The sequence below is a fragment of the Monodelphis domestica genome, chromosome 4, assembly GCF_027887165.1.
Source record: "Monodelphis domestica isolate mMonDom1 chromosome 4, mMonDom1.pri, whole genome shotgun sequence".
Taxonomy (NCBI): Eukaryota; Metazoa; Chordata; class Mammalia; order Didelphimorphia; family Didelphidae; genus Monodelphis; species Monodelphis domestica.
The window spans coordinates 40659408-40686259 of record NC_077230.1 but is presented as its reverse complement, the minus strand read 5'-3'; the positions used below and the strand labels follow the sequence as shown (position 1 = coordinate 40686259).

The following is a 26852-nucleotide window of genomic DNA, read 5'->3' as shown; positions in this document are numbered from 1 at the left end:
GGGAATTGAGTCCGAGCATGTTAATGAGTTTGTCTTAGCCAAGGGCCGCATGGCCAGTTCAAGGTTACATTCACAAACCTCATTGGTATAACCTTATGCTTGGAGACACAGTAATCATACAGTCATCTATATTTCATAGATGTGAATATACTTGGGATGCTACAGAAGTGGCTTGCCCAGATAGGAAGTCTGAGGTCAGATTTGAACTCAGGAAGATAAGTCTTCCTGACTCCAAGCCCAGCACTCTATCCCACTGTGCCACACAGCTGCCCTTTGCCTAGCACAGAGTAGACACTTAATATATGCTTATCAGCTGGCTGGCTTCTGCACATCTCACTTTGGTCCATACAATTCTTTGTTTTGAGTTGAGTATTGCCACATTTTTTTTTTCCTGTTTGGAAAAGTAGAGATGTCGCTACTGTATCTTTAAGGCGATCTTAAGGAGATTTATAGATCTAAAATGATGATTTTTTAGCAAAAGGCACTGAATATTTGTTCATTCTCTACCCACATATATGTGCTAATTAATATTTAGAGGTTGTATTGGAGACAGTTTTGTAAAAAGAAGCAGTCATCCTTAATAAATGTGATTTAAGGAAGGATGTTGGGTATAAAGGAACACATAGTGGGTCAATAAACATTTATTAAGAGCCTACCATGTATATACCAGGCTCTTTGCTAAGAGACACAAAGAAAAGACACCAAGAAAAGCAAAAGACAGACCCTGCTTCCCAAAATCCCAAACACAGCCTAACAGAGAAGACAATGTGCAAGCAAAGCTATTTACCTACAGATTTAAAATGACTTTTTAAAATACAGTATTTATGTATATATTATACACGTATTTATAAAAATATAGGCTTTTAAAAAATCAATTATTTTTAGTTGCCTTCTAGGTATTATAAAGATATGGTTAGTAATATTTAAGCACTAGTATTTAAGGCCATTTTGTAATAAGAAATAGTTATTTCAAGGCAGCTAGATGGCTGACTCAATGAGAGGAGGACCTGGGTTCAGGTGTGGCCTCAGATAATTCCTAGCTATGTCACCCTGGGCAAGTCACTTAACCCCCATTGCCAAGCCCTTTCTGCTCTTCTGCCTAGCAACTGATACTTAGTATTGATTCTAAGACAGAAGGTAAGGGTTTTAAAAAAAAGTCATTTCAGTACCTGGTAAGTGGAATCGGTGGTTGGATTATGGCGAATGTGCCTGTTCCTCAAGTATAAAGGTTTTTTACCCACGAAAGATCCTTTAAGCAAAGGTTCAAAAGCAGGCTAAGGCTCATCATAGATCTGAAAATCCTCCCAGTGTCAGTTCCCCCCCCCCTCCCCCCCCAGAGTGAGCAATGAGAAAACAGTGTCATTGAATCCACATCAGAGCCTGCAGACTCCTATGATGCTCAGACATCTCCTTGGTGAATTCCAGGGTGGTATTGCTGGTATTGGCTTAAAAGACTGTTTCTGTCTGTAATTTGGATATTAACCATTTCCAAACCATGTTGCTGGTACTTTTTCTTTTCATACTTAACCTATTTGAACTAGTTTCCTTAACTAAAAAAAATTGGGATAGAGCAATTTAAAACTATTTTAAATCCTTTATTTTAATTTTATTTAAGCTTTAATAAATTCAAACTACACCGAGATTTTTGGTACATTGTTCATTGCCTGTACATGTGTCAGTTGTGAGACTCAAATGACATTCTATAGAAAACATTTTGCTAGTGTTAAAGCATTAAGTGAATGCCAGTTCACTTAATTTGGCACCAATTATTTTTTTTTTATTATTGCTGTACATCTTTTCCAGAAGTCTCAGAAATTGGAAGCATCTGTGCTGAATAGTGGAATCAGGAAGACCTGAGTTCAAATCTCATTTCAGAACTTTACTAGCTGCGTAATCCTGGTTTCTTCATCTGTAAAATGGGAATCAGTGGGTGGTTCAGTGGATGGAGAGCCAGGCCTAGAAACAAGAGGTTTAAATCTGGCCCCAGACACATCCTATCTGTGTGACCCTGGACAGGTCACTTGACCCCCCATTGCCTAGCCCTTCTGCCTTGGAACCAATACACAGTATTTAAAATACATAAATAAAATAAAATGGGAATCATAATAGCCCTTTACCTCCCAGGGTTGTCCTGAGGATCAAAATAAGATAATATTTGTAAACCCCTTGCAAACCCCAAGCATTGAATAAAATGTTAGCTATTATTTTTAAATCCAGTGATGTCTAATCTACCCTTATCAGAGCTCTGTAACAGGCTTATAATTCTCAAATGGTACTTTCAAGAACTGACAGTGGACCAAGATTATCCTACATTTTGTTTCTCAATAGCTGTATTTTAAAAATAATTTCTGTGGAGTTAAGTAGGAAATCTAATCTCATGGATAAAGGAAACCTCTTCAGAATATATTAGAAAAGGATACTGAGGTGATATTTCTATTTGTAATAACTGAGATACTCTGGCTTGACTAGAGAGATACTAAGGGAAATCTGAGGGTGCCTAGCTGTAATCATGAGATACTACTACTAGGGGAAACCTCAAGGTGTTTAGTTGTAATAGAGAGAGATATTCTGGAGTGATTAGAGAGATACTACTAAAGGGGATACTCTGGGGTTGCCTATTGATCACTACTGATGGCTAGTAGATCAAGATATTTCCTACCCTCCACCCTTCACTTCCTAGGTTTCCACCCACTCTCTCCTGCCTCCCTTCCCCTCCCCCCTGTTAGTCAGCCACCTTTCTATGTAACTCAAAGGTGAACTGTGAGATTTAGAGAAGATACTCTTGTTCTCTTTCTCAAGTAAGGAGGTTTATTGGGGAAGATAGGACAGGATGGAAGATGAGGTGAGAGGGATAGAGTTGTCCCTGGTCTAAAGGAGGGTTAGGAGGATTTTGGGAAATGTCAGTCCTGTCACAGTCTGTCAAGGAGATAGGAAGGACAATTGATTTTCTTCTGTCTTCTTCTAATCAGCCCAGTATATAACGATCAATCACCAACATCAGCCACACCAAAACCTCAGCCTAGGTCAGAGAAAAAACCAGTCTTTCCCTTGGTCAGAAGCCAAGGAAGTAGAGTCTCAGTTCATCTCCTGGCCACGCTCCAACTGACTTTCCTGGGAATATTCTATTTGGAATGTTCACCTTGATTTACAGATGATGTCCCCAGCTTTCTGTCTTGCATGCATGAAATTCTCTCTTCCTTCATGCCTCTTCCACATTCCCCCCTTTTTTCTTTTTAAAGAAATTCACATCTGTGAATTTCAATGATACTTACCTTCATATGTAACTCTATCTATTCTTATCTCTGTACTATCTTAAATATACCTTTACCTTCCCAAAATAACAAAATCCTAACTAATCTTAACTATTCTGTCTACCTAGATGCTAAGCTAAGAGTGGGTATAGGAAAATGGTTTAGGCTTTAGTTTTTACATAATAAATGCTTCGACGGGCCGGCTAAACCTTGTGAGTGTAGCCATCGGGCTGCAGACCCCTGGTGAACCAAGGCTTTGCTCACCCAGCATATGAAGACTGCTTCAGCTGAACAGACGGAAGAAACCAATAAGAAGGTTCAACGGCTGAGATGGCGACGCAGCAGAGCACTGTGGAGTGCTTAGGGCATGTTGGAGCACAAAAGACAACACAGCCATCCAATGCAGCTGAGGAAGTCTCCAGGTGTAACGATTTCTCGTGCCATTGAACCCAGGCTTCCAACGCAGAGAGAGTGGGACTGTCTCTGTGCAACGACTTTTCCACTTAAATCTCCTTCACGTACAAGTGTCTTTGTGCACACTCATCTATATATCATAGATGAAAATGCACAAAAACAATCATCATCCTTGGTTACTGAGAGACTACTACCACCACCAATGTAACAATTTTTCAAATCATTCCAACAATTTCACTAACATTCAGAATATGCAATTGTCCTATTTCCTAATATGTATAAATTTAACCAAGAAAATTCCTACCACTAACAGATACTAATGTACAATAACAATGCAATCTAACTTCTGTAATAAGTTTTATACTTAAGAACTTCTATGTCTGTCTACTTTCCTAAGACTCAAACAAATTCACTAGGCTGTCACTATTGTTAGTAGTTAGAATATTAATAAACTATTCCAATAAAGTTAGCTTGTTAGTCAATTAGTATTTACATGTGTACATATATTGTTCTTATTACAGATTTACATATGTACATCATTCTAAATTTCTGTGAAAACTCATGCAGATAAGAAATATCTTAGTCTGAATTTTCCACAGAAATTTTTATCAGCATGTCTCTTGTTATGCAGCTATGCTGTACATTGCATACTTAAGTATTCCATGAGATATCTTCCTTTTCTATGTAGGATGTACATGCATATATGTGATGTTAACATGTATGATGCATTCTTACATATCTTCATGATCAAAAGTTCCAAAATTTCAAAGTCCTTCCATGTCCTTTTATGTTGCTTGTATAAACTCTTCTTCTCTGGTCCTCTGTCTGGTCAGCTTGCCACTCTTCTGTCTTCTATCACTTTTGATTGAAGACTTGTGTTCTTCAAATCAGGAATAATCAAAAACCAGGAACACACGGGAACAAACACAAACATGTATGTGTGTAAGGTTTTTATGTGTGCATGCATGTAAGAGTGAAATTTACATGTGTATGGAAGTAAGATGAAATCTTCATGAGTGCATGTCAGAAGTTATCATTCGTCATGTGTGTAAGGATTACATGTGTACATCTTCATGCATGAGAGTAAGATTTGCACATGTACATCTTCATGCATTTAAGTAAGAATTGCACATGTTTATCTTCATGCATGGGAGTAAGATTTGCATATGTGCATCTTCATGAATGGCTGTGTATAAGCATAAATTCTCAAGATTTTATTAAGAATAGTGATTTGAAGTTGTTTCTAATCTTTTGCCGTGTGACTTTTTTTACAAGGAGATTTATTAATATGGTTACTATAATTATTTCTTGTATGATTACTGTACTTATTTCTTTGAGATAGAATTTAGATATTTATGTATTCATTTGAAATAACATTGTTTCTGTCTGTTCTGGTACTATATTTGGCTGGCAGAAATTTTGTATAAAAATATATAGATTTTACTGTGGCTGCTACACTTTAAAGGCATTTTTTTTTGGTCTATGTCGTTGGCTGCATTTCTTACTGGAACTGTACTATTTATTTCAAGGGTGCTTCCCTGCTGTCATTTTAACCTGTGCAATGCTTTCTTGTCTGTATTCTGATGGCAAGTACTCTCATGTGCTTTCCTGTGTTTTCAGTAGGCTTTCATTCACAAGACTGTTCGTGTTGCAGTTCATGACTAGGGCTTTTTTTTTTTCTCAGATGCCATTTGTATATATCTTCATTGATGACATGATCACATTGTTGTGTCTAGTGAGGTGTCTGAAAATATGAAGTAATATCTTCATGGTATACCCTCTCTCTCTTCCTTCCCCTGGTAGAGACTGTTTTAGGATGAAGGTTGAGAGATATGGATAAACTTTTTCTTTCAGGTCTCAACTACAACTTGATGTTAAAGTCTTTGATAACAAATTCAACCAATGTGAATCCATGCTCCTATGGAATTCTAGATGTTTGTGTCTATCCTAGTTTCATGCTACATGGAGTTTCATGCTACAAGGTTAGGAGTGTTCTTGTTTTTTAATTACTCAGTTCTTCTTTTGCTGGAATAATTTATTTTCTATGCTACCTAAGACTGGTCTTCATTCTCATAAGGTTTTGTGTAGTATGTTACCCTATGGAACTCCAACAAATCTTGATTTCACTGTTACAGCATGAATGGTTCTTGTCATGTTTTTGAAGTTAGAGAATAGAAGTGAAATTGTGTATCTATCACTCCTTCTCCAGTTCTTAATATGTTTCTTGATATTCTCCTTCCCATTGAAAATCTGTATCTGTACAAGCCATATAATTCAATTTCTTTGTCATCTTCATTATCAACCCCTAATCTTGCATAAATTTCTTCCAATGGTACAACTTGTTCTGTGCCCAAAGAATAATTCCTCATCATAGTCTTGGTAAGATTTTGTTTGCACTGGTTCCAGGTAAGCAATCATCTCACTCATGTCCCATACATCCCCTTCTTCGTCTACCTCTTCATAAAGCTTGTAAAATTGATAAGGCATTTGTTCTAAATCATCTTCATTCAGTATTATTACACTTTCTGGTATTCCTTCTGATTCAGTATCTAAATCTGATTCACTGAATCCAATCATTATGTTCTTTGGATTTTGCTCAGTGTCATGTAAACTTTTGTCAGATGTTGGTAACTCTGGCTTTGCATTTTGATCTAAGCCCATGTCACCAGCTTCTGTGTTTCTCAAATCAGTTTCTGTTTGTTTGTCACTACTAAGTTTAAGATTTTCATTTAGAATTAGTAAACTTGGTGATAAGGGGTTAGCTTCTTCTTGCAGATCTTCTATACTGTTAATAATCATAGATCCTACTCTACCACTAGTCTGAGGTTTTTGTTTATCTTCATTCTCACTTGACTGTGTAGAGATAAGAATCTTTCCCTCTATTTTATTTTCTTCTGGGAATAAGTTTGGTACCATCTGCATTTCCCCCTGCATCATCAGTAGGATGTGTGCCTTCAGACTGTCCCACAGTACAACATATATCTGTTTCTGGCTTTGTAGCTAAGGTGTTCATAACCACTGAATTAGTGTCCATGTCTTTGCTACTCTCTGCCAGTTGTATGTGTGTCTTAGCTAATTCTTCTTGATTTGATTCATTTCTTATGAAGTCTACATTTGAGATTGTATTCTCTACTACATTGGAACATGAATCTAAATCATAGCTGTTGCTTTGGCCAGAGTTCCTTCTGTCACTTAGAACATTGGCAACAACTGAATCCTTGGTTGTTACTAGACTGCCATTCCATCCTTTTCAAATTTAACTGTCATGTCACCTCCATTACTTTGAATAGGATTATAGTTTTCAAAAGCAATTTCAGCTCCATTTTCAGTTAATTTTTCCTCATCTATATCATTCATTGCTGGATGGAAGGTATCAGCTTCTGGATTCAAATTAGATGTCTTTTCTAAGGGTACCTTTGCCATGTAGCCATTGGAAGAATTAACAGAGTTTGGTGGGATTTCATCTGTGAATGGTTTTAAAGCCTTTATATTTTCTTCTTTAACAACAGTAATCTTTAGGGAATTGAAATTGTGTGTGTCTGTATCTGTCACAAACTCTTTCTTGAGTTCTTGTGACTCTTTCTTTCCATTTTGCACAATTCAATCCCATAGCTCACTCTACACTGGAAAAAGTTCTCTAAAAATGATTTGATTTATTTAAACTTTTTTTCTGTTTGGTTACTATGCAGCTTTTCTCTAAGTCTCTTATCTCATTTTTAATTTGTGAAATTATTTCTTTTATTTCTATTTCTGTTTCTCTTACTTGTTTCTGTCTTTCTCTTGGTTTATTGCACAATCTATCACTCACAGATTCACTTTCTTGCACTGAATTTTCACCATTTCCCAACTTTTTCCTACTATTTTTAACTGTAGCCTCATTCTCACTATTTCTTCTATCTCCATTTTCACACTAAATATTTTAAAGGCCTGACTTCATAATTCTTTCCTAACCATATCTTGAGTCTTGGGTTTGACTCCAGTTTTATAGCCTGTTGCATTTCATGCAAGTCCAGAGCTTGCTTTGAGGACTTTAATGTGCAATGTGAACAAGTGGACTTTTTGTACCTAGTTTGTGAACTTATGTGTGTTCTTGTTATTAATTTCATGTTTCTTCTTTAAAAAGCAATTTTTAATCAAGTGACCTTTCTTTTGACAAAAGAAACATTCCCTAGGCTCTCTCTGCACTGGTTTTTGTCTGTAATTAGGTTTCTTGTAACTAGATGTTGTGTAAGTCTTAACCATGTTTAGTCTCTTGATTTCTTCAATCTCCTTATCTTTTAAATTTTTCTCAGTCATTTCTAATTTTTCTTTTAGGTCCTGGACTTGTTTACTTTGTTCTGAATTACTATCATATAAGAAAGTTGCTGCCTCACGCAGTTCTATCAGGGTGACCAAGTCATACTTAGGGAAATAGTGCTTGAAAACATTTTTTAAATTAGGTGTGCAACCCCTTAGAAATTGCCTATGGACATGGCTCGCAGATTCTTCACTATCAGCTTCTATTCCCAAAATTGAATCGGCCATCTACGGTCAGTGATATGAAGGACAATTGATTTTCTTCTGTCTTCTTCTAATCAGCCCAGTATATAATGATCAACCACCAATATCAGCCACACCAAAGCCTCAGTCTAGGTCAGAAAAAAGCCAGTCTTACCCTTGGTCAGAAGCCAAGGAAATTGGCTCTCAGTTCATCTCCTGGCCAGGCTCCAACTGACTTTCCTCCATGCATTCTGAGAATGGCACAACAGGGATACGTGGTAGGATAGGATTATTGTGAGAGAAGTGTTTTGGAAATCTTCAAACATTATATAAACTTGAACCTTCATTGTTATTATAGTTTCTTTTTAAAATGTTAGTGACAGTAATAAAAATATTAACAGTCTGTGCTTAGATTAAAAATAATTTGAATTCCAGAATGTTAATGCTCGAAAAAAGTTAGAAATCATATCATACAGCCCCCTTATTTTGCAGATTTGAAAACTGAAACCTGGAGAGCTGAAGTGACTTGCCCAAGGATACTAAAATCTTCCCATCAGCTCTGTCCAAAAGCAAGGCTAGGGTTCTACTACTGTATGGGATTAAGGACCTTACATAGGAAAGGCTGAAAGATCTGGGCTGATGAATTAGGAAAGACATCAAGCCAAAAGGGTCTCCTCTGGAAGTAGCTGCCATGCTGTACCAAAATCAGTTGGTGTTGTATCCAGGTTATTAATCTTGAGGATGCAGAGGCAGAAGGAGCCCTGAACTAGGATTAGGTGGGACCTTGGGTAAATCATTTAATTTTTCTGGACTTTAGTTTCCTAATTGATGAAATGAGGATTGTGTTAGGTGACTTCCAAGGTTCCTTTCAGCTTGAATCATCTATGATTGATTGTAGAAGATAATGGCCAGGTCAGATGTAGAGAATGATCCAGATTAGATAGAATATGAGAAGAGAAGAAACTGAGAGCAGTTTCAAGTGGGTGATAGCAGTGGTGGTGGTATATGTATATTTGTGGCAATTTGTCCTCTCTTCCAATTTCCTCTAAATGAGGTCACAAGGGAATGGTTCCTCTATTATCTAAGCAAACAGCCATTTCTAAGTAGGATAGATAGTTATGGATCTAGTTAGTGTCTAGAAAAGGAATGAAAAAAAAAAGAATTTTCTTTTAAAAAGAAAATAATGACCAGGAAAAGAATTCACATCTCCATTGCACTGTAAGAGAGGGAGTTCCCCCTCCTACCTCAGTTATAGTAATCAAGGAAGTCCCAGAATGCAATCATGAGTTATTAATAGGGTATTGGACTTAACTGTGAAAGATCCATCTATATCCTTCTCCCTCTGTATTTCCTCCCATTTCCTTCCATGGGATCAAGAGGGAACAACTGGCTGAGCAAATGAATTGGACATTCCTTTGAGGATATTAAATAACTAAACCCTAGAAGAATTTAAGTAGTTCAGGTGTGGGAAAGATGGCAAGCTGTCTGAGGAAGAGAACTTCATAGAGGCTGGAGGAGGAGAAGAGGAAATAGTCAATAGTAGACACTATATCCACCAGATAGCAGAGACACATACTACATAAAGACATAGAGACAGAGGGACAGTCAGCCAAAGGAGAAAGCAGCTTCAAGGAGCTAACCCTGGCAACTAAGAGTGTAGCTATGGAGAGGAGCTGACCCTGAGACTCCAGCTGAGCAATTTAAGCAGCAAAGTTACTGCATAAAGGAATAGCTGTGTGAAGATTGTGTAGAGAGAAAGTACCTCCAGGCCCTTTCTAGGCATTAGGAGTTACTGCCTTTCCCATACCCATTATCCTACATGCTTCTCTACCTTTATATTGTCTGAGTTATTCTCTATGTATATTGTATTCTTCCCATGGATGCCACATGTATTCATGGGAAAGTACATCCCAACTTCATGAGAGGAACGTTTTTGTAAATTAATTTTTAAAAATTTATTTAGTCAATTTAGAACATTATTCATTGGTTACAAGAATCACATTATTTCCCTCCCTCCCCTCCACCTACCCTTCCCGCAGCCAACATGCAATTCCACTGGGTTTTACATGTAAAACCCAGTGGAATTGCATGTCAGCTATTTCCATATTGTTGGTGTTTGCATTAGGATGTTCATTTAGAGTCTCCATCCCCAATCATATCCCCCTCGACCCATGTAATCAAGCAGTTGTTTTTCTTCTGTGTTTCTACTCCCATAGTTTTTCCTCTGGATGTGGATAGTGTTTTTTCTCCTAGATTCCTCCAAGTTGTTCAGGATCACTGCATTGCCACTAATGGAGAAGTCCTTTACATTCGATTGTATCACAGTGTATCAGTCTCTATGTACAATATTTTCCTGGTTCTGCTCCTTTTGCTCTGCTTTGTTATTCCTTTGAGCACAATAGTATTCCATCACCAACATATACCACAATTTGTTCAGCTATTCCCCAATTGAAGGGCAGCCCCTCATTTTCCAATTTTTTTGCCACTACAAAGAGCTCAGCTATGAATATTCTTGTACAAGTCTTTTTTCTTATTATCTCTTTGGGGGTACAAACTCCATGGCTGGATCAAAGGGCAGGCAGTCTTTTAGTACCCTTTGGTCATAGTTCCAAATTGCCCTCCAGAATGGTTGGATCAATTCACAACTCTACCAGCAATGCATTAATGTCCCAATTTTGCCACATCCCCTCCAGCATTCATTACTTTCCTTTGGTATCATGTTAGCCAATCTGCTAGGTGTGAGGTGATACCTCAGAGTTGTTTTGATTTGCATTTCTCTGATTATAAGAGATTTAGAATACTTTTTCATGTGCTTATTAATAGTTTTGAATTCTTTAGCTGAAAATTGCCTATTCATGTCCCTTGCCCATTTATCAATTGGAGAATGGTTTGATTTTTTATACAATTGATTTAGCTCTTTATAAATTTGAGTAATTAGACCTTTGTCAGAGGTTTTTGTTATGAAGATTGTTTCCCAATTTGTTGCTTCCCTTCTAATTTTGGTTGCATTAATTTTGTTTGTACAAAACTTTTTAATTTGATGTAATCAAAATTATTGATTTTACATTTTGTGATTTTTTTTCCTAGCTTTTGCTTGGTTTTAAAATCTTTCCTTTCCCAAAGATCTGACGTGTATAGTATTCTGTGTTCACCTAATTTGATTATAGTTTCCTTCTTTATATTCAAGTCATTCACCCATTCTGAGTTTATCTTGGTGTAGGGTATGAGATGTTCATCCAAACCTAATCTCTCCCATTCTGTTTTCCAATTTTCCCAGTAGTTTTTTTTAAATCAAATATTGGGTTTTGGTCCCAAAAGCTGGGATCTTTGGGCTTATCATAGACTGTCTTGCTGAGGTCATTTACCCCAAGTCTGTTGTCTCTTAGCCAGTACCAAATTGTTTTGATGACCACTGTGTTATAGGATAGTTTGAGATCTGGGACTGCAAGGCCTCCTTCCTTTATATTTCTTTTCATGATTTCCCTGGATATCCTTGACCTTTCGTTCTTCCAAATGAACTTTGTTATGTTTTTTTCTAGTTCTATCAAAAAAGATTTTTGGTAGTTCAATGGGTATGGAACTAAATAAGTAAATTAATTTGGGTAGGATGGTCATTTTTATCATGTTAGCTCATCCTACCCATGAGTAGTCGATGTTTTTCCATTTCTTTAGATCTAGTTTCAATTGTGTGGAGAGTGTTTTGTAGTTGTGTCCATATAGTTACGGTGTTTGTCTCAGCAGATAGAGTACTAATTTTATATTGTCTAGGGTGGTTTTAAATGGAATTTCTCTTTCTAATTCTTGCTGTAAATTAATTAAAAAACCCCCCAAACTTCTTTTTTGCACACTAGTGGGGGCTCATGAACTATGTGGTATTAGAAATACAATCCCCATAGAGTTATCCTTGGCATCTTAGGTAATAGCTATCTCTTGGGAATCCAACCTTGTAATGAGAGTAGACCAGAGGGTCTGCTATAGCACCATTTCTTTTTGACTCACATAAGGTGTTCAGACTCTTCTGTGAAGCCTTTTGTAAGGGGTAAATTTAGGGTTGAGAATGAATATAAATTTAGTTGGTCACCAGGGATTTAATTTCTAAATCCCAATAAAAATACTCAGTTTGGGAATTTTATGGTGGCCTAATTAATATAGAGGGAAGGAATTAAGAAGAAGGGAGAGGGAAAAGGGTATAAGATTTCTCCAGCCTAGCCTGAGCCAAGGGGAGTTCAGAGACCTTCCAGCCATGAGGCCTCTCCTCTGAGATGAGGGGCCTCCTAGGAGGATAGTGTTTTAGGAAAAGAAAAGAAAAAAAAGGAATCAGCCTAAACTCTGAGAGTTTAGAGAGTCTTCCCTGAGGAAGACGCCTCACCTGACCCATGCCAAGATGCCAAAATGCCAAAACACTGCCATGAGGCACACCGTTGCCACAAGCCACACCACTGCCAAAAGAAAAAAAAAAGCAACAAGAGGAAGTGATGTGAATATATAGACTTTTTTTTTATATCACTTCCTGAGTCTCACATGTACCAATGGTAGCTTAAGCTTGACTTAGGAGAGCCCAGGGGGTCTGGCAGTTGTTTCTCATTTGTCACTTGCTAGCACATGTCTGTCATAGGCTATCCTCCTCAACACTTAATCCTTAAGTAGGGGTGTAGACATTCCTGTTTGTTAGGATTTTAAAGATTTAATCAGGGTGGAGAAAATCTAAAATTCACACTTTCATCATTTCTTCATCTGAAATCCAAATCTAGTTGAAATGTAAAGTGCTTGAGAAAATTTAGATGTTCTCTCATCAAGTTGTCCTAGAGCACTTTGGATTATTTTTACTTCCCATCATAGTATAGTGTGTCTGTGTGTATTCCATCTTTCCTCTACCCCCTTTCCCACACCTCTAAAAAGTGAATTCCCTGAGGATAAAAATGTTGTTAAAATGTTTTTATTTAGCAATTTATTAAATGCCTATTATTTACATCATGTATTATTCTAGGAAGTAGAATATTTTTTAAAATTAAAAAAAATTTTAAAATAAATCTTTACCTTCCATATTAGAATCAATATGATTTATTAGTTCTAAGACAGAAGAGTGGTAAAGGCTAGACAATGAGAGATTGGTAGATAAGTGAACTTGCCCGGGGTCACACAGCCATGAAGTGTCTGAGGTCAGACTTGAACCTAGGACCTCCAGTCTCCAGGCCTGGCTCTTTATCTATCTGTTTCTTTTATCTTTGTTTCACCAGTGCCTACCATTGAGACTTAAATGTAAATAGGTGCTTGAGGAATTTTACAATCAAGAAATTTTAAAATCAAGCATTTAAAAAATCAGGCATGTTTAGCTACATTAAGGCTCATTGTTTTTTGTAACACAATTATATTACAATCGGTGTTTCAATAACACTTCCTAGTCTGGTTTTAAATGAATTCTTCTTCTAAAATCACAGCATTTGTATATTGGAAAATTACTTTTTTGCAATATTATATAATTGAATGAATGACTTTAAGATGCCTAACTTGCAAATATCCCTTATGTGCAAATGGACTCTGGATTGAAGAGTCCCCGTTTTAATGAGCCTTGAAGAATCTGTCTGCTACTTCCAAGTAGTCCCTGCTATCCCTAGGGACAATTACTTCCTCCTCCATCCAGGACCATTGGGAGGGATTAAGGAAAAGGAGAGGAAGCATCCCTTTCATTTAAGTGGACTATCAATTAAGGGCATTTCCTATTAATGAGGAAAATCCTTTTGCAATGCCAGGGCAGAAGGGGCCATAAAAAAGGGAATTTCCCATTACTAATGAAGGTAGGGAAGTGCCAAGCCAAATATAGTGGGAAGAAGTTTCCTTTCCACATTGCTTAATGAGTTCCAAGGAAGACATTTCTTTTCACTCACTGGTATCATGATAATTTGGTATTTTGGCAAGATGGAGAGGGAGAGGTGTTCTCATCGTAGATATCATAGATTCTCCATTTTACAGCTGAGAAAAGTGAGGCCAATAGGTAAAGTTGCTTCTAAGGTCCCTCCCAGCTCTAGAGGTATGATCCTATGATGAGAACACCTCTCCCTCTCCATCTTGCCAAAATTACCTCCCAGGGTTGTTGTGAAGATCAAATGAGGTAATAGTTATGAAGTGCTTAGCAAAATACCTGCCACATAGTAGGCACTCAAAAGTGCTCCTTCTCCCTTCCTTTTCCCTGAAAAGACTTTATTTAGTGTTCTGAATGAACCAAATAATGGGCTGTGCTATTCAGAAGTGAAGTCATCTGCAGTTACATTATTTGAAGTTTTAAAAAACTTTTTTCAACTAAAATATTTTAAAATCATGTCTTATTTATTTTGTTTTCAATAAATTATATATTCAGTAATTATAATACTTAATTCTAGATAAGGGTTTTAATATAGAGAGAAATAGGAGAAACTACTTATGGGAAAGGAAATTTCTCTTTTTTATATTAAATAATATTGGGTGAATGGGGTGAGGACTCCAAACTTACTTGAGAAAGATGTTGAAACTATATATATTCTCACTTGAGCCTTGTTATAATCTTAGAGGTAGAGGTGCTATTATCATCTCCATTTTATAAATGGGAAATCTTTGATTCAGAGGTTAAATTGAATGTAGAATTTGAATCCATGTCTTTGTGACTTCAAGGTCAGCAACTCTGCTACACAATGTTGCTTCTGTGTTTCTTTGTGAAACACCCACTGAAGCCCTACTTTGATTTTTTTTTTAAATCCTTACCTTCTGTCTTAAAATCAATACTGAGTATTGGTTCCAAGGCAGAAGAGTGATAAGGGCTACGCAATGGAGGTTAAGTGACTTGCCCAGGGTCACACAGCTAGGAAGTGTCTGAGGCATTTGATTTGAACCTAGGACCTCCCATCTCTGGGTCTGACTCTCAATCCACTGAGGCACTCAGCTGCTCCCCCCTACTTTGATTGGTATGAGAACATGATACTGGGTTTTCAGAGACCATACCCAGCTGTTAAGTACAAATTGGCTGTTTCATAGCCAAGAGTTGTTGTATTTTTTAGGCTTCAGAATTCTTGAAGACCCTCTACAGAGTTATAGAGGGAGTGTAGTATATTGGTGGTAGTCAGCACTTAGCACAGTGCCTGCCACATAGTAAGAAGCACTTAATAAATTTTGATTGATTGATTGATTGATTGGTTGGCAAAAGGAGTACTCCAACTCATGAAATGACAGATTTCAATTTAAATTTATATGTGAAAATCCTTCCTGGACATAACCTTAACAAATACACTGTGTAATACAAAGGTATTTTTTAGTTATATATTACTATTTCATCTTATCTTATATGTATTCTTTCTCACTAAGGAAAACTAAATAGTCAACACTAGAAGGTCATGTTTTAAAAGTGTAAAAACTAATATTGGATTTTTTTCTTCAAATATCAGATCAAATAAAGATTTGCTTAGTTGTGTTAAAAGAGAAGAATAGAGCTTTTTCATTAGAAAATTTAAAAAAAAACACCCCAAGAGCACTGTATCTGAAGTTGGAGAACCTGGGTTCAAATCCTCTCTTTGCCTCCTCCTACTTGTTTAATCTTAGGCAAGCTACAGCTTCTATTGATCTTAGTTTCTTCCTTCCTTCCTTCCTTCCTTCCTTCCTTCCTTCCTTCCTTCCTTCCTTCCTTCCTTCCTTCCTTCCTTCCTTCCTTCCTTCCTTCCTTCCTTCCTTCCTTCCTTCCTTCCTTCCTTCCTTCCTTCCTTCTTCTTCCTTTCTTTCTTTCTTTCTTTCTTTCTTTCTTTCTTTCTTTCTTTCTTTCTTTCTTTCTTTCTTTCTTTCTTCTTCTTTCTTTCTTTCTCTCTTTCTCTCTTTCTCTCTTTCTCTCTTTCTCTCTTTCTCTCTTTCTCTCTTTCTCTCTTTCTCTCTTTCTCTCTTTCTCTCTTTCTCTCTTTCTCTCTTTCTCTCTTTCTCTCTTTCTCTCTTTCTCTCTTTCTTCTCTTTCTCTTCTTTCTTTCTTTCTTTCTTTCTTTCTTTCTTCTTTCTTTCTTTCTTTCTTCTTCTTTCTTTCTTTCTTTCTTTCTTTCTTTCTTTCTTTCTTTCTTTCTTTCTTTCTCTTTGAAGTCTTTTAAATGAAAGGTTTGGGCTAGATGGTTTTGGAGCTCTGGACTGCCAGTGGATCACAATTACTTTGGATAAGTAATGGTTTGGGGTATACATTTGTAGGTGGAATTTGAAGAGTATGGCAGGGTATGACACAAAAACAAATAACGAACCTAAGTTAAAGTTTGTCTGAGGATTTAGTAGGAGAAAGTAGCATCAATCCTCAATCAACCATTAATTCAGCAAGCATTTATTTTATTTTATTTTTAAAGCCTTTACCTTCCTTTTAAGAACCTTTCCCATCTTAGAATGAATAACTGTGTATTGGTCCAAGATAGAAGAGTGGTAAGGGCTAGGCAATGGGAGTTAAGTGACTTGCCCAGGATCACACAGCTAGGAAGTACTTAAGGGCAGATTTGAACTCAGGACCTCCCAACTCTGGACCTGGCTCTCAATCTACTGAGCCACCTCAGCAAGCATTTATTGAATGCTTATTATGTGTCACACATTGTGTTAGCCCTGTAGTACAAAGACAAAAATGAGGATGATAAAGATAATAATTATTATTATAGTAATAACAATAGCTACAACTTATATGGTGCTTTAAGATTTACAAATCACATGACCCTGGACAAGTCACTTAATTTCAAGTGCTCAGCCCTTACATTCTTCTGCCTTGGAATGGATACTTGTTTTAATTCTAAGATAGACAGTAAGAGTTTTTGTTTAAAATCAGCAAATCACTTACAAATATTATTTCCTTTTATACTCACAGCAATCTTGGGAGTTGGATGCTATTATTATCTCCATTTTCAGATGAGGAAACTGACTTGCCCAGGGTCCTACAGCTAATTAATTTGAACTCATTTCACTGATTTCAAGTCTAGGGCTCTATCCATTGCATTGCCTGGCTTTCATTTTCACCAAAAAACAAAAACAAAAAACAAAATAGTACCTACTTTCAAGGAACTTATATTCTATTGGGATAGGGAGGTATAACACAGTTAAGAATATGTAAAATATTTACAGAGTAATTTTGGGGAAAAGATAACATCAGCAGACATACATTAAGCATTGTTTTAACCCACCTAAACATTTTTTGTTGTTCAGTTGTTTTCAGTCATGTCTAACTTGCCTGTCCTCATTTAGGGTTTTCTTGGCAAAGAACTAGAGGGGTTTGCCATTTCCTTCTCCAGCTCATTTTACAGATGAGGAAACTGAAGCAAACAGGGTTAAGTGACTTGCCCAGAGTCATGAAACTAGTGAGTCTCTGAGACCAGATTTGAACTCAGAACTTCCTAGGCCTACCACTCAATCCACTGTGTCAACTAGCTGCTCAACCTTACTGATTTGATGAATCCCAAATTGAAAATGGAGTTCCCACAACTAAAATAAAGACTAATTGTGAACTGAAATCACATAAGGAAAATATTTGAATTAAAGATGCCCCAAACCTGGGATCTAAGGGAATATAATTTTTTTCTGGCTTCTGTTCTATTTTCTTTCCTTTTTTTTACCAATACTGTCATTTTATTAGCAGCAAGTGAGTGACATGTGAGAGGAAATTGCTGTGACATAAGCAAGTACCTTTTGAGAAAAGACCAGGGGAATTGATGTAAATATTACAGAAACCTGGATTTGGAAAGAATCTTCAATCTCACCTAGTTTCAGCCATATCTTAACAAAATGTCCTCTGCAGTATCCCCAACGAGAGATCAACTGGCCATTCCTTGAAAAGTTATAGTGAGGATGGAATTCACTATCTCCCCAAAGCATCTGAATCTCCTTTTTGTTGTTTAGTCACCTCTGCCTCTTTGTGACCCTGTGGACTACAGCATACATTGGGGCATCCATAGAGTTTTCTTGGCAAAGATTCTGGAGTAGTTTGCCATTTCCTTTCACGGTAGATCAAGGTAAACAGAGTTTAAAACCTTGCCTACAGTCGCATAGACACTGTATGTATTTGAGGTCAAATTTGAACTTGTATCTTCTTGACTGTTGGCCCAGGGCTCTATTCTGAGCCACCTAGCTGCCTCCCAGCTCCATTCTGCTGGAGAGCTCCAGTTCTCAGAAAGGTTTCCCTTACATCCAGTTAAATTCCTCCTTGTTGCAATTTCTACCCACACCTCCTAGTTCTGCCCTCTGGGGGAAGTTAGAACTAATCTAATCCTGCCTCCCTATTAATAGAGCTACAGATGCTTGAAGATAGGTATCAGAAGCCTGAGAAGCTTTCTCTTCTCTAGGCTAAACATCTGCAATCCTCTCAGATGGGATCTGGGACCCTTTCAGACTTTTCTTTGTATCATGCCATCTTACCCTATCAGCTAAACAAATATTATCATCATCTATGTGTGGCCTAGAACTCCTCCAGGCTCTGAGTTCAGACGGATGGAGTGAAATCTCAAGGGCTGACTGCAGGAAAGTCAGATCTTCATGTAGCTCATGCCTCAACTCTGGGGACTCCAGGGAAATCTCCAGAATAAAGCTTAGATATGACTCCTGTTTAAGGGTACCCAGCTCCTGCAAAGGCACTCAGGATACAATTCAGGATTATGAGGATTCAATATGGAACAGACTTTATTTCACTTACCACAGAAAATTCAGGACACACAGAAGACTCCAAGGAGCTTGAAACAAATTAGAAACATAAAGCACTCAAATATCCATTAGACATTCCCCAGGAGATAAAGATGCTTTGGGGGCTCACTAAACCAAATATATCCCATTCTTCTTCCAGGCAACCTGACAGCAAAATCATGTGGAGGGTTGGCAAAGTCCAGAGCTCCTAGTCTTTGTGGTATGGGTTTATTTATTCAGCTGAAGTCTGATGCTCTCTGAAAGACATTCTTCCTATCCAAAAGTTTGCTAGGAAGGAAATCTTTTCCCTTCAAGGCGACTGATGTCCAACTCTTGTATTCAGAATTACCCAGAATTACTGCAAGTCCAACCTTATTGACCCCCTACTCAATAAACTCCAGTGGCTCACCTCCAGCTTCAAAGGCAATGTCCTCTATTTAGTGTTCAGAGCCCTTCAGAACTTAGCTTCCTTTTACCTTTCCAGTCTTCTTATACTTTATTCTCCACCACGTCTTCTTCCATCTGATGACAATGGCTTCCTTGGCATTCCAGGAACAAGATATTCTGTCTTTTGATTCTGAGCATCTTCTTTAGTGCCCCCGCCCCCCCATGCCTCGAATGCTCTCCCTTTCTTTCTCATCTTCTCTTCATTATGGTTGCCTTCAAGGCCAAGCTAAAATTCTTCCTTCTATAGAAAGTCTTTCCCAATCTCTCTTAAATCTAGTGCCTTCCTCCTTTAATTGTTTTGTGTATATAGCTTGTTTGTGCAAATTTGTTTGCTTGTCTTCTCCATCGACCGAGAGAGGAGAGACAGAGAGACAGAGGGGAGGGGGTAGAGGGAGGGAGGGAAGGAGAGAGAAACTTTAATATAAGCTTGCATCTAGGGCTGTTTGTCAAGAAATTCCCCTTTGTGCTTACCCATAGTATGGTCCACTCCTTTATAGCAAATACTCAGAAAACAGTTTAAAAAATCAACTTATCTTGATCTAGATTTTTAAAGCCATTATAAAAAAAGTACAGATAGCAAATAAACAAGATTTAAAGGGAAATTATGCCAATTTGTCAGGTGTGCCAAGATTCTTAGGAAGTGAAGAGGGGATAAATCCACCTAGTCTCTATGTAGCAGCAAATTCTGCTCAGGCTGGTCAGTCCTAAAGGCAAGGCAGTGAGCCCAGGGAAATCTCCAACCGTTTATGATTGAATTCAGTTTGGATATTTGCATATACAGAGAAGTACAGAAATAGAGGATTATACATGACATTGGAAATCTGTTATTATGTATAGTTTGCCTTTCTTTCAAAGCACATAATGATTTCACTGTGTAACAGAAACATAGTCCTGACTTTTCTGTTGTATTTCATAGAAGAATATTTGAAGAGGAGAGGACAGTCTGCTTTTTATTTTAATAGGCTATTTAATGACCACCAATACTATCTATCTACTTGAGGCTCCATTTGATGAATGTGTTAATGCCTACCTAATGAGCTTTGAGGGTTTTCTTTTATTGCATGATGAAATCTTGCATTTTTACAGAGTTCATGGTTTATTCATCATGCTCTTGGAGCCACTTTGGCAAATATGTATTTCACTTAGAAGAAAAACCTTATTGCTAGAAAAAAATAATCTGCCACTGTTGGTGTTCTGATGCTTTTTTTTTTTTTGCTCTTATCACACTCTTGTGCATTTAAACAATCCCCTTAAGGTCTGAATGTATGTTGACAGAAAAGTATTGGGAACAGACTTAGAACACCATCCTACAGCCAATTTAAACTGAAAGCTTAGTGACCCCACATTATTTAAATTGGTTCTTTGAAATAAGTGTGGAAGATGAATGGAATGGTTTCTAAATGGAAAAACTCTAAATCTGAAGTTGGAAAAAAAAAAACCCTACATAATTTTACTAACCAGTTTTCAGATCCACACTCAATACTGAAGTTCAGGCCAATTTCATGCATTTAGATCCCCTACCCCAATTTCCAATACTTTGCTCACACATTTCTCCCTACTAGGAATGCCCTCCCTCCTTTTTTCTAGTTATCTGAGATGCCACCTCTTCTGTGAAGCTTTCCCTACATGCCCTAGCTGGTGAAGGTTTCTCCTTCCTGTGAATGTTATATAATATTGGAATCACTTTTTACTGCTGTTTAATTCTCTCTTTTTAAATGTGATCTGTCAGCTTGACTGGATTGAAAGCTCCTTAAGCACAAGGTCTATCTCTTGAACATTGATGTATCCTTAAGACACCAACCAAGATTCTTTCAAATATTATAAATACTCAGTAAATGTTTGAGGAATGATTTTATAGCCATGAAGACAAATATAGACTAGTCTCATGTCCTGTGAGAAAATATCTATAAAACTGATCCATGAGTATTCCAGAGGACCTAGAATTGGCAAGATATGCTGCATGCCATAAAGATACAGTGACATAAGACACAGGTCCTGTCTTCAAGAAGCTTTTAATCTAAATAAAGAGATAGTTCATAGAGAGAGGAGAACTGACAAAATGAGTACTACAGGCTGCTCTATTGTGTATGTGTGTATGTCTCTGCATATACATATATGTGTATATATGGGGCAGTTAGGTCACACAGTGGACAGAGTGCTGAGTCTGAAGTCAGGAAGACAAGTTCAAATTCAGTCTAGTCATTTAACATGGCCTCAGTTTCCTCATCTGTAAAATAAGCTGCAGAAGGAAATGGCAAACTACTATAGTATCTTTGCCAAGAAAAACTCCAATAGGACCACAAAGAGTTAGACACAGTTGAAATGACTAAACAACAACAAAAATATATATATTTATTATATATTTAATGAAAGAGAGAGAAACAGAATCAGGGAAGGAAGAGAAGTAGGGGGAGGGAGAGAGAGAAGGGAGAGAGAGAAAGAGAGAACCAGGGGAGGGGGAGAAGTAGTGAGAGAGAGAGAAACTTGAATATAATCTTACATCTAGGCTCATTCATCTAGAGAGTTCCCCTTTGTCCTTACCCATAGTATAATCTACTTCTTTATCAAATACTCAGAAAACTATTTTTAAAAGCCTGTTTATCTTGATATATATTTCATATATTTAAAATATATTTAATATTTTTATTATATATTTTATATATGACCCTGGGAAGGTCATTTAATCTCTTTTTGCCTTAATTTCCTTATCTGTAAAATGGGAACAATAATGCCACCTACCTCCTTTAAGAATTAAAATTAGGACTCTGGTCCTTAGAATTAGAAATTTTATTAAATCAAAAGTAGTAGGAGAAAAGCTAGAAAAAATAGGAGAAAGACGTATACTCAACTTCTTGCTAAATCTATGGTGGCATTTTGTGCCCCATGCTCACACCAAAACTGAGGAAAGTAGTGCCCAGGAAACATGGAAGTTGAGAGAGTGTACTTCATTCCAGCTTCCTTGTATCAAGTCTTTTCTCCTCCCACTAACTCTCACATATGACATCTCAGGAACCAACCATAGTTTTCTAATTTGCCTGGGCCACCTGGGGGGCAGCACCTGGGAAATCACCCTGCTGTCTTGGACATTCTTGACTGCCTTGCTCCATTTTTCTGGCTGTTGTTCTGCCCCCGTTACCTAATCTACCCAATGATTACTCTCAGACCATCCTGGCTTCCAGGTCAAAGGCTTGGCAGGAGATGAAGTCAAATGTGGGACCTCAGAGAGTAAATTTCCTTCACACAACCCCCCCTCCCTTGATTGCTTTGGGAGACCAGCATGTTAAATCTCCTCACTTGGGGTTTCTAGGAAATTAACATGTAAGGTCTCTCCAATGAGTCATCTAAAAATTCTCTTACTAGAGGTATACAACAATATTGCACTTTACATAGAGGAAATTGCAACAATTTGGGGAATAAGAGGAAAAGAAAAGAAAAAAGGAGAAAGAAAACAAAAAATAATTGATAGATACATTGACAAAAAGCCATTTGGGGGCACTTCCCTTTGGCATAAGAGTTTACACTCAGAATAAATGATAGGTTCAACCCTCTTCAGTTCAGTTTATTATATCCCAAAGTTCACTTGGATCTTTTGATGTAACTTGTGGTTTCTGTAGGCATCCTTATGGCACCTTCTCCAAAAGATCCACTTTCCTGATTCAGGTTGTTGGTGATTTTCTTTTCCTAAAATTGCTTTAAAAGACCTTAAACCTTGTATTTTAGGATAATTATACAATCCCTCCTTAGAAGGGTATTGATAAATGCCAGAATCACCCCACAATACATGGTTGAGAGGCATATGAATCAATTCTTTAAAAAAAAAACCAAAACCAAAAACCAAATAGAAGAGAAAAAATTAAATTCTGGAGATATGTACATATACATACATATATATGTATGTATAAATACATATATATATATAATATATATCCTATGTGTATAAAATTATGAGTAAAAATAAAACCATAACAGGTCCTTCAATCACCAGCAAGGCCCAATTAAAGAGGCTTATGTCCTAAAAGCACGCAGGACAATTGCAGCAATATTGTACTTACCCAATGGCATCCAGGATTATGGAAAACTGTCATACTATAGAAGAGAAGAGAATAAAAGTCTGAAGTAAAAGGGAAGTATGTTTCCATGGTCTGATTTTGCCTTCAATCTCAGGGAGAGGGGAGCCAAAATGAAAGCCAGATGAAGGCACTTGTAGAAACCTGGCACAGGAAAGCCCAACATTTGATTTTGTCAAACAGCCTTTCTTTGAACCTCAGTTTCTTTGAACCTCAAAACAAGTCCTCTATCTTGGCGTATATCCTCATCAATCCCACAGGGATTGATGGTCTCCTTGACCTTGTGCTTCTTTGTACTGTGCAGTGAGTGACTCCTTAGTAATCCCTTCTTCTGAGATCAGACACAATTATTAGTTGAAGTCCCACAATACTTAGCAATTGATGGCAGGTTTCCTTGGGCATGCACTGGTATTAGGGTTAATAGATATTGTAAACTTATCCTTCAAAATTAGAAACATTAATACTGATTATATGTACTCAAGTACAAAAAATAAGGAGAAAAAATCAAATATCCTATTGAAAATATGGAGAAAAAACAATGAAAAAATTCAGAAATTCATATTGCACATCCCATTTGACAGTGGGTCAGCCAAACAGAGGCATAACAAATGGATTTCTCACTCAAAAGCAAGCTATATTTCCTTTCTAACTTGGCCATGATCCATGGTTTGAGAGTACCTCATTTTTTTACCAGGTAAAAGCTTGTTATAAACAGTAGTACAACCCCCCAAAAAACCTTGGCATATTTCAGTAATGATTCTTAGCAATAGCATGAATAATTGAATGATGTTATCTCATTAATATATTATTAAGCATATATTTTCAACTAAGAAAATTACATGGTTCTTAATGTAATTTTCAGCCAATGGATAGCATTCTTCTTGCTTTGATATAAATGAATATGTATAGCATGAAATTTGATGAGATCCAATTAATATGAGCTATTTGCTTGGCTATAAGATATATTTGTTTCACATTTATTTCCTTTAAGAAAAAATGGAAAAGAATCTTATTTTTCACGTTGTCTGTTGTCCAATTATTTCAAACTAATTGTACAACAGAATTGGTGTTTCTTGTTCTCTTTAATATCTTGTGGGTTTTTTTTTTCTTAGACCCTTATCTTCCATTTTAGAAACTCTGTGACAAAAGGGCAAGGGCTAGACAATAGTGGTTAAGTGACTTGCCCAGGGTCACACAGCTAGGAAGTATGAAGGCCAGATTTAACTCAAGGCCTCCTGACTCTAAGGCTTGGCATTCTATTTATCCAGCCACTTAGCTGCCTAATCTTGTTGTTTGTTTGTTTGGTTGTTTTAATTGGCTAAAAAGAAAGCATCAATTTTCTCTCTCACTATTTTTCATCATCATCTCTGTTACCATTTCTTTGTGCTTTATTTGCCCCAATGTCCAAAACTTTAAGCAGGAGGGATAAGAGAAGAAAATGGCCAATTACACCAGTATCTTTGCCAAGAAAATCCCAAATGAGGTCACAAAGTCAGATATGATTGCAACAAGTAGCAGCATGTGGACCTTATAAGAAATCATCTTCTGAGACTGATTTTCTTTCCCCCACCCCAAAATCACCACATCTTTTTACTTAATAGAACTACAAGTTAATGACTAACTTGGACATATATCTTATTTTTTCAAGATGAAATCTAGAGAAGGGATGGCTTTGGAGTTGATTAGATCTGGGTTCAAATCTCACTATTAATAAATACTGGCTGTTTGACTATGGGTGAGTCATTTAATTTCTCATGGTTTTAGTTACCTCTCTAAGAGACTCTCAAATTTGTCATCTGGAAGTTCCTTAAACAAATGAACATCATAGATCCACTCCCCATCCCTAATATCTGAATATCATCTGTATTTGAACAACCATCCACTAAAACTGCTGTGGTCAGCTAAATTGAAGTGGATAGAGTGCCAGACCTGAAGTCAGGTAGATTCATCTTCCTGAGTAGCTTTATGCTTACTAGCTGTGTGACCCTAGCCAAGTCACTTAACTCTGCCTCAGTTTTCTCATCGTTAAAATGAGCTAGAGTAGGAAATGGCAAACCACTCCAGTATCTTTGCCAAAAAAACCCCAAATGGGGTCACAAAGAGTCAGATATGATTGTACAATAACAACAGAGGTGTTTGTCTCTGTCATGTCTCCATCCTTGATCCCTTTGCTAGACAGTTTTCTTCATTTCTTCATTAATTCATAGTTATAAAGGAGATAGATAAATAATCAATTTAAGGAATTTCCTAAACAACCTGGTAACATAATAGGGATATTAGCATCCAAACTAAAGAAGTTCCTTTCCCAGCAGGATGAGATTATTAACAGTTGGCCTTTGGATGTGTAACAGTTAAAATTAGTTTCTCTGCTAAAAGTATTATATTTTATGAGGTTTATTAAAAATTAAAAAATAAAGAAAATACAAAATAAGAAAGCACGTACCTAGGAGGGCCAAAAGGCCCATTCAATTTCACTTACTGCATCCTTGCAATCCCGGAGTACAGGAAGAGAGCGAGTAGGCGGATACAGTTAGTTTAAATACCCCATCTCGCTCTTGGCCCAGGTGAGGTTACAAGGCATTTTGGGAAGTGGCCAAGGACTCCTGGGAATTGAAGTCCAGGGTTCAAATCTCCATTTTTACATTTCTCTGTTTGATTGTTTGGGAAAAAGATTTTCCCCAGAGGATCATGAAAACATAATCAACTTAAAGATTACAATAATTTGAGGATAAGAGGAAAAAAGAACAAAACCAATAATTGCTAGACACATTGACAAAAAGCCAGTTAGGGGATATCACACTGTCTCCTGATTGGGGCCATTCCCCAGAGCTACTCTAGGGCTTTCTGACTACTCTGGGGCATTTTCAGAGGAACCCTTTATTCTTGCTGCATCGAAATAGAGAACCCTGAAGGACTGTGCCCAGTGTCTCTGGCTCCAAGGATGCTTGTTTTGCTTGGGATAGGTGGGGAGGTAGGAGCTTTCCTATTGCTTGGGGGCTTCTGGTTGACTTTTTTTTATAGTGCTGGGTAGAAAAAGTCATTATATGTTTTTATTGAATTTTTTAAAAAATCTGGGTCTTGTATGAACTTTACTTTCTCTGGAATTGGTGCAAGTGGTTTGTCTTGTTTGTGTGTCCATCTCAGCAGTGAGTCCCTCCACTTAGTTTCCAGCTGCCTGCACACATCAGCCTATTCCTTATGGCTAGTGACCAAGAAGTGCAACTTGAAGATGATGGATGAGGGAAATATTGGACCTAGCTCAAGAGTAATGGACAGATCCTCCCAAGGTTTTAAATATGGTATAGGCAAGGAACATAGGGGAGCTCTTCCTAACTCCCTATCCTAGGGAGTTAAGTCAAACAGTGGTGGTCAATAGCATTAGGGGAAGGGGTTGCGGAAGCTTAGTGTGCTGTGCTGAACAGAGTAGCTGGGGATAGCTCTAGAGGGAGGTCCAGAAGTATGAAGAAGGCAATTGGGAAGGAAAAGTTCAGCTTAGTGTAAAACAGTGTTACAGACAAAAGAGTGGTTGCCTTAAAACTATGACCACAAAAAA

The 26852-nt window shown here is 37.3% G+C and overlaps 1 protein-coding gene and 1 pseudogene across 11 annotated transcripts in view; one reads left to right on the top strand and one right to left on the bottom strand.

Moving 5' to 3' along the window:
- The window catches only part of MAP7D2 (MAP7 domain containing 2), a 204314-nt gene that overhangs the window by 59663 nt on the left and 117799 nt on the right, over positions 1 to 26852 (top strand). The window lies entirely within an intron of this gene.
- Positions 1 to 26852, bottom strand: part of LOC100013692 (MOB-like protein phocein) — a 112728-nt pseudogene that overhangs the window by 57631 nt on the left and 28245 nt on the right.